The sequence below is a fragment of the Urtica dioica genome, chromosome 2 (assembly GCF_054948205.1).
Source record: "Urtica dioica subsp. dioica isolate 48M chromosome 2, U.dioica_male_clone48M_v1_H2, whole genome shotgun sequence".
Lineage (NCBI taxonomy): Eukaryota > Viridiplantae > Streptophyta > Magnoliopsida > Rosales > Urticaceae > Urtica > Urtica dioica.
Genome location: NC_142757.1, coordinates 20,532,910 through 20,542,068, shown reverse-complemented (window position 1 = coordinate 20,542,068; position 9,159 = coordinate 20,532,910).

Below are 9,159 nucleotides of genomic sequence, written 5' to 3'. Positions count from 1 at the left end.
ATGAGCTTGCAGCTCCCAGTGAACATGGTACTTGTCGGTACGCGTGTCACGTTTTGGGTTTTGACTGCCGGGATCGACAGTCAGGTGCGCGGACGTGATCCATCGATGCCTTGCTGCCTATCGGTGTGCAAGGTGCATCGTCGCGCGAGAGGGTCGCAGCAAAAGACGTGCGAGGTCGGAGGTCCGGTGCGCGGATCCAACCTGTCGATGTTTCGCTATCTCTCGGCGTATGGCCTCAACTCGTGCGAGAGCGTCGTACGAGGAGGGTACGAAGTCGGAGATCCGGTGCGCGGATCCGATTTATGGGTGTTTTGTTACCGCTTGGCGCGTGAAAAGTGGAGTAGGCGAGTTTGTTACTCTCGCCTTATCCTCCTTAGCCCCCCGAGTTTCTTGGGTGCTCGTAGAGGAGGCTAGAAACTATAATACAGTGTTTGGAGTGAAATGTAATTCATTAAATTATTGAAATGGTTCAGAAATTACACCCCAGGCCGTTGGCCAAACTTGAAATTTAAAATTGTCTTTGCTAAAAATTGAAAACAACATGAAAACAACAAAACATAGAGTGAGCGAGAGGGCATCTATTGGTAATATTGCCGAAGGTGCTCGGCGTTCCATGGATGCGTGAACACGAGTCCCTCCAGGTTCTCGAGCTCGTACGTGCCGTTGTGGATGGCTCGGCGCACACGGTACGGGCCTTCCCAGGTGGGGCCTAGAACTCCCGCACCTTGCACCTTGGTGTTTTGGAACACCCTTCGAAGGACGAGGCTCCCGTCGGCGAACTTCCGCAGCTTGACCTTGGAATTGTAGTACTTCTCGACCTTCCTCTTTTGCGCAGCAAGTCGGGTGAGTGCGTCCGACCTTTTCTCGTCTATGAGGTCTAACTCGAGCCTAATAGCGTCGTCATTGGCAGCTTCTTCGTACTCCTCGATGCGCAAGGTCGGTAGCTTGGTCTCGATGGGAACCACGGCCTCGACGCCGAATGCGAGGGCGAAAGGGGTTTCGCTAGTCGCATTTCGAGCGGTGGTGCGGTACGCCCATAAGACCATGGGGAGCTCGTCGGCCCAAGCCCCCTTCCTTTCCTCCAGCTTCTTCTTCAAGTTCTCTTTGATTGTTTTATTAACCGCCTCGACCTGACCGTTGGCTTGAGGGTGGCGGGGAGAGGAGAAAGTCTTGCTAATGCCAAGTTGATCGCACATTTCTCGGAGGCGCGCGTTGTCGAATTTTTTCCCGTTGTCGGTTACAATTGACGCGGGGATCCCGAAGCGGCAGATGATGCTTTTCCAGGTGAAGCTCATCGTGTTCGCCTCACTGATCTTCGCTAGCGGCTCAGCCTCTACCCACTTTGTGAAGTAATCGATGGCCACGATCGCGTGCTTGTATTGCCTCGGGGCCGTAGGTAGCTCACCGATGAGGTCGATTCCCCACTTCGCGAAAGGTCGCGGCACAATGATTGGACACAATGGGGCCGGTGCTTGACGCGGGATGTGGGCGAACCTTTGGCACTTATCACACTTTTTGGCCCACTCGTGGGAGTCCTTTTTCAAGGTCGGCCAAAAATATCCAAGTCTTAGCAGCTTCAATGCCAACGATTGCCCAGCGGCGTGGTTTCCGCACACCCCTTCGTGCACTTCGCGGAGCGCTTTCCTCCCCTCGACTTCGGTTAGGTAGCGGAGAAGGGGCATAGAGTAGCCTCTCTTGAACAGGTTGTCCTCCCTCATTGTGTACTTTGGCGCCAAGCTTCTCAGTTTTCTGGTCTCTTCTCTGTCTTCGGGAACGACTCCTCGCTTAAGGAATTCCACGAGCGGAGTCATCCATGAGGGAGGCGGAGTCTCGTCAACTACCCCTACGTCGCCTCTCGAGACGTAGGGTCGGGTTAATACTTCGATCGGGACGCTGCCTTTGCCCTCCTCGTCTATCCCAGACACGAGGCGAGCCAGGGCGACAGCGTCAATGTTCGCCTCGCGAGGAACTTGGACGATTTCGAACCATGATAGGGCCTCCAGGTTCTTTTGGGCCTTGGACAAGTACGCGATCATGTGTGGCTCTTTCGCGGCGTAGTCACCCTTAACCTGGTTCACAATCAATTGCGAGTCGCAATGGATGCACAGGTTTTGGGCGCCTAACTTGTTCGCTAGCTCCAAGCCAACGATCAGAGCCTCGTACTCTGCCTCGTTGTTGGAAGCCTTGAACTCGAACCGCAGGGCGTATCTCAGCTTTTCCCTATCGGGATTTGTGAGCACAACGCCGGCGCCAGCCCCCCGGGCGTTTGACGCGCCATCCACGTGCAAGTCCCAGACCGGCCCTATCGGGTCGTTGGTTCTCTTCTTCGACGACTCGCTGTGGTCGTCCTCCTTGTCTTCCGTGCTCTTACTACTCTCGTCGCCCTCGTTGGTTGGGGGCGCGCTTGTGAACTCGGCGATGAAGTCGGCGATGGCCTGACCCTTAATGGCGGTTCTCGGTTGGAACTCGATCCCGTACTCGCCAAGCTCTTGGGACCATATCGCCATTCGAGAGGAGGTCCCTTTTTGAAGGGCCTTCTCGATGGGATGTCCCGAGCGGACCACAATGGGGTACGCTTGGAAGTAGGGCCGGAGCTTTCTCGCGCTCATGACGAGGGCGAGGGACAGTCTCTCGATTTCCGGGTATCGGGTTTCGGCGTCAAGGAGCGCCTTGCTAACGTAGTAGACCGGCCATTGTACCTTGTCCTCTTCGCGTATGAGGACCGCGCTCACGGCCCTATCGGAAACCGCGAGGTAGAGGTACAGGGTTTCGCCATCCTTCGGCTTCGCGAGGAACGGGGGGGAGGTGAAATAGGCTTTCATATCTCGGAATGCTTCCTCGCACCCCTCCGTCCATACGAACCCGTCGGTCTTCTTCAGTGCCTTGAAGAACGGTTGGCACCTATCAGTGGCTTTGGAAACGAATCGCGTTAGGGCGGCGATCCTTCCCGTCAGGCTTTGAACTTCTTTGACTTTTTGTGGCGACCTCATCTCTAAGATCGCCTTAATCTTCTCGGGATTGGCCTCGATCCCGCGGCGGCTCACCATGTATCCCAGAAACTTTCCAGACTCGACCTCGAAAGCGCACTTGTTGGGGTTGAGCTTCATCTTGTAGCGCCGCAGGATCGTGAACATCTCTCTAAGGTCTCGAACGTGGTCGTGGGCCTTGAGGCTTTTGACAAGCATATCGTCCACGTAGACCTCCACGGTTTTGCTAATTTGATTGGCGAACATCCGGTTCACCAACCTTTGATACGTTGCCCCCGCGTTTTTGAGGCCAAAGGGCATGACCTTGTAACAGTAGAGTCCGCGGTTCGTAACAAAGGTGGTCTTGATCTGATCCGGCTCGTGCATGCGGATCTGATTGTAGCCTGAGTAGGCGTCCATGAAGCTTAGCGATTCGTGGCCCGCAGTGGCGTCCACGAGCTGCTCGATCCTCGGGAGAGGGAAGCTATCTTTCGGGCAGGCTTTGTTGAGATCCTTGTAGTCGATACAGATCCGCCACTTTCCGTTTGGCTTCTTGACCATCACCACATTGGACACCCACTTGGGGTGCTCCGCCTCCCTGATGAAGTCGGCGGCGAGAAGTTTGTCAACTTCTTCACCAATGGCTTGGTACCTCTCCCCACTGAACGCCCGTCGCGGTTGAACGCGCTCGGCCACTCTCTTGTCGTCGTTGAGACGATGAACCATGATTTCGGGGTCGATCCCTGGCATGTCGGCGTGTGTCCACGCGAAGACATCTTTGTGCTCTCGGAGGAAAGCGGCGAGCTTGGTTCGGACTTCAGACGAGAGTTGGGCGCCTACCTTGACCACTTGGTCAAGCTTGGCGTCGTCCAACACGACGGGAACGAGGTCGTCCGGTGTCTCCACCTTTCGACGCTCGACATCATCCCTTTGGTCTAGCTCTCCGAAGGTGCCTCCCTCCTCTAACTTGCACGGGAATTTGTCCCCGAGTTGGAAGACGGTGCTCACCATCTTTCCTTTCCCTTTTCCGTCCACGCCCTGGATGTAGCACATCCTCGCCATGGATTGGTCTCCCAACATCACGGCGATTCCTTTCTCGGTTGGGAACTTCATCATCAGGTGGTACGTGGACGTTATGGCCTTCAACCGATTGAGAGTCGGGCGGCCGACGATGATGTTGTAAGCCGAGGGCTGATCCACCACTAGGAACGACACGATGTGGGTAACCTCGAGCCCCCCCGGCGTGCCGAAGGTAACCGGGAGGTCGATAGTTCCCTCCCTCATGACCCTCTCCCCGGAGAAGCCGAAGAGCGGGGTTGAGATCGGGGTCGGTCTCATCCCGGATAGCTTCATCCTGTCCAACGCCGACTTGAAGATTATGTCGGTGGAGCTCCCATTGTCGATCAGGATTCTCCGGACGAGGTTGTTGTGGACCGGGGCAGAGACGACTATCGCGTCATTGTGTGGATGAAGCACTCGCGCCGCTTCTTGTCCGGTGAAGAACATGGATTCGAATGGGGCCGGAGGAGGGGCCTCGTACGTATGGTTGATGTGGTGCGCTATTTTCCCTTGGGAAACTTCGCACACGTACTTCTTCCTTTGCGTAGCCGAGTCTCCGAACTCCGGGCCGCCCAAGATCGCGCCCACGACGTAAAGTTGCGAGCTCTCCGGTTCTTTGTTTGTTGCGCGGTCCGTGACGGTCACCGTCGCCGGACCTTTCTTTCTTTGCCGCGGGCGGCCTCCGTGCGCCGCGGCCGTCCCGATAGTTCTAAGGACGTATTCTTTCAGTTTCCCATCTTGAATCAGGGCCTCAATCTGACGCTTGAGTTGGTAGCATTCGGATGTCAGATGCCCATGATCCTGATGGTAGTCACAGTATTTACTTTGATCCCTCTTGGCGGGATCCTTCGTGAGAGGGGTTGGACTCCCCAGCTTGTCACGGTGCAGAGCCAGGATTCGCTCCGGCGAAGTGTTCAGAGGAGTGAATGTCGAGAACTTTCGGAAGCTATCGACATGAGGCGGCCTTGGCCCAGGGAGGGAACGGCCGTTAGGGGCCTGGCTTCCCTTATTTCTCCTCTTTCGAGGGTCGGGACGATCTTCGTCTCGATCGTCGTGGCGGTGACTCCCCTGTCCTCCTGACTTTCGGCCATCTCAGCCATCGAGATAGTCCTCGACTCCCATATATGTGCGGGCTCTCGTCATTAGCTCCGCCATGTCCCGCGGGACTTGCCCAACAATAGACTTGAGGAAGTCGCTCGTGCGGACTCCCTCAGTGATCGCCGTGATGGCGTCTCTATCGTCGAACCCCTCGACCTTGTGAGATTCCTCAGTGAAGCGAGCGAGGTATTGTCTCAGCGTCTCGTCTCTTCCTTGTCGGATAGAGAGGAGGTGGGTCTTTGGTTTCTTTTGCGCCACGAGGGTGGCGAATCGGGCAAGGAACGCCTCTCGTAAGGCCCGGAAAGACGGGATGCTTCCAGGCCTCAAACTTCGGAACCACTCAAACCCTGACCCTGTGAGGGTTAGGCTGAAGGCTTGGCAGAGGGTGGCGTCCGTCTGCCCTTGCATCGTCATCCACGTCTCATAGTGTTGGACGTGGAAGTGGGGGTCCGTACGTCCATCGTAGGGGGGAATGGATGGTAACTTGAAGTTTCCCACGCATGGTTGCGCGAGGACTTGCGCGGCAAAGGGAGAGTATGATTCCTCGATCCCTCCGTACGGCCCTTGCCTCCCTGACTCCCTCATTTCGATGATTTGATTTTGGAGGCTCTGAATCATCGTGACCATGTCAAGCCCGTTAGTGGGGCCGACCGTCGGGGCCACGGGAGTCACCGGTTGGCGTTCGTTGGACGCTTGGTCCACGACATTGGCCTCAGGCCGGCCGAGAGTTGCAGCGGGGAGCACGTCCCTTCGAGAGTTTAGCCTTTGGCGGAGATCCTCCCCTCGGGAGTTTCTCTGCGCCGTCAAGCGCTCTCTAAGGTCCACGCTTGGTGCGGGGCGAGGCGAGGTCGCCCTTGGTCGGACCGTCCGGCGGGCGCTTCGGCTATCGGCCCCATCATCTACCAGAGTCGCTCTCTCCTCGGCAAGGGGCCGTGTCCGGCCGCCTCTTGAAACCGAGGGGGCGAGTCCCCGGGAATGTGACCGTGCCTGCTGCCGTGCCAGGTGCGACGGCCCGGCCAAAGCATTGTTAGACCTCTCGGGCCGCGAAGGGGCAAGGCTGGGCGTTGCCTCATTGGTCCTCGACTCCCCCACATATTCGGGGTCGGAGTCGTCTTGGGCGGACCTATCTTCAATGTCATAGCCGAGGAGGTCAGCTATGAGCGTACCGTCGACGCCGGGGCGGTCAAGGAGCTCCGCAAGCCGTCGGGCCGTGTCCTCTCGGAGCTCGGCCTCGGGGTCATTCATCGGGTCTTGGGGCTAGCTCTCGCTATCGCGAGGTTGCCCTTCAAGATAATGTGCGAGGCGTCGAAGACCGTACCTCGAGCTCGTCGCTCGGGTACCCGCGGAGGTGGTGGGAATGTGACTCATCTCTCGAGAGTCGTGAGAACAAAGGGAGAAGACTGGTAGAGGGAATGCGTCGTCTAGGTCGAGAGATCCCCTCCTTCTAGCGCCAAAATGTTGTCGCAGTTTTTCAGACAACGATTTAGGAGTCGCAGACGGTCAGACCCAAGGCCGGACCAAGTGGTCTCGTCTCGACTCGAGCGTGTCAGACTTGGTATCCAAAGTCGTCCCTTAGCTATCTATGGTATTTGTCTCGTCCAGACACCTGAAAAGCAAGCAGAAAAGGTGTGAACTACAAAGGGGAAACAGAGGGGTTGCCTCTGTTTACCTCTCCGACGCTCAACATTAGTAGGATTGAGGTGGTTTGTAGAGGGTTTAGTGTTTAGGGGTCGAGACTTGAGAGAAACGAGCGAGGTACGAGTTCGACAGCGTTTCAGTACTCAAATTCGGATTACCTGGACTACGGGAGCGGCCCCTCTATTTATAGGCGACCAAGGGGCGTTATGGGCAACCCCTTGGTCGAGAATTGTCTTGGCCCGGCCATTGGCCGAGACTGGCCCTTGGGCCGGCCAATGGCCGAGGCTATTTGGGCCGGCCATTGGCCGAGGCTGGCCCTAGGGCCGGCCATTGGCCGAGGCTGGCCCTAGGGCCGGCCAATGGCCGGGAGTAGCTTGAGTCGGCCATTGGCCGAGGCTGGCCTCTAGGCCGGCCAATGGCCGAGGCTGGCCCTAGGGCCGGCCAATGGCCGGGAGTAGCTTGAGTCAGCCATTGGCCGAGGCTGGCCTCTGGGCCGGCCAATGGCCGAGGCTGTTTGGGCCGGCCATTGGCCGAGGCTGGCCCTAGGGCCGGCCAATGGCCGGGAGTAGCTTGAGTCGGCCATTGGCCGAGGCTGGCCTCTGGGCCGGCCAATGGCCGAGGCTGTTTGGGCCGGCCATTGGCTGAGGCTGGCCCTAGGGCCGGCCAATGGCCGGGAGTAGCTTGGGTGGGCCATTGGCCGAGGCTGGCCTCTGGGCCGGCCAATGGCCGAGGCTGTTTGGGCCGGCCATTGGCCGAGGCTGGCCCTAGGGCCGGCCAATGGCTGGGGCGAGCTGCCGAGACGCGTTCGACGTCGCTTCGCCTCCGTTCGGCCGCGATCGGGGTCGGGCCGATAACAGTCTCCAATTCGGCGAGCCATCGATCGGCCACGGCAAAATCTTCCTCGACATAGATCCAAATCCCATCAAGTTCCTCAAAGGGACCGTTTACCGCTCGTCCAGAATCCTGAGGATGGCAGGAAAGGTCAACCTCGGGTTTATCGACTTGGGAAAAGAACTCACTCCCCATCAATGGATGGAAAAAAAATAGGCAAGCCCCAAAATATTTAACTCAAAAGTGAATTTTTAACTTTTTGAGGCTGCCAGGTGTGAACAAAAGGGGAGGGGGGCTCTCCTATTTATAGGAGAGGAAGGACTAGGAAACCTACTCCTAAACCACCCCCCCCCCCCCCCCCCCCCCGCTCCCCCATGCGCCTGCACAAGGCCACGCTCGCGCGCCTAGCCTTGCGCGCGCGCAGGCCTGACGGCTTGCATGCCGTGGGTAGCCCTGTGTCTCGCCAAGGACCTACGTTGGGTCTTGTGGTTTGGCCACTCGGCTAGGACCTAGCCCCGCCCCGGCGGTCCGACCGCCAAGGACCAAGCCCCATCCAGTAAAAAAAGAGAAAAACGAAAGAAAAGACCTCAAACGCCCTTGAAGATTAAAAGTCCATGACTCGTGATTCACGAGCCATGAACTTGGGGGGCTAATATACCGGTCGTTTTCGGGAAACCGGATAAACAGCCACAAATGGCGTCGGCCGGAGTTCGCCTATCGGGCCCCCGACCGGGCCTTAGGCTCGTGCCCACCTTGCGCTCTCGGCCCACCGGCCCGCTCGCGCCTTGCGCCCTCGGCCCGCCGGCCCGCTCGCACCCTACACCCTCGGCCCGCACGCGCCCTGTGCCCCCGGCCCGCCGGCCCGTGCGCACCCTGCTCCCTCATCCGTGCGTGGCCCATACCTGCTGGGCAACCAGCCCGCATGCACAGCCCGGCCCTACCCGTCCTCCTGCCCGCTCGCGCCTCGCGCACGCTCAGCGCCGTCGGGCCTCCCTCAACGCGCGCCGTTGCACCCCTGCCGGGAAGCCTGCCTAATCGCGCGTCCCGCGCCCTGCCAAGCTTCCTGCCCATGCGCGTGCTCCGCGCCCTACCGGGCCTTCTGCCTGTGCGCGCCCCACGCCCTAGCCGAGCTTGCTGCCTGCACACATGCCGCGCCCCGCGCCCGGCCCTTCCATGGGCTCCCATGAGGGCCGGTCCATGGCCTTCTCATTATCTATAAATACCCCCCTTCCCTCTTCATTTTAGGAGACCTTTTTTTAGAGACAATTCTCTCTACTCTCAAACCATTCTCTTGTGACATTCCAAGAGTTCTCTCTTCCTCTCTAAGCTCGGCTGAGAAATCCGAGAACCCCCTTGATATCAGGGAGCGCGTTCCAGTTCTGAGACTCGAGTATTCACAACGCACAAGCTGCCCCCTCGCTTCTTGACCCTTGAGTTAGAACGATAAGCTACGTGTCAAACGACTCCTTTAAAGTCTTCAATAGAAGCTACGAGCAAGGTCTTTCTCTAAAGTCTTACGTTCTCAATCTCCGAGTCTAAGATAGCCACAACCGCCATATTGAACTAC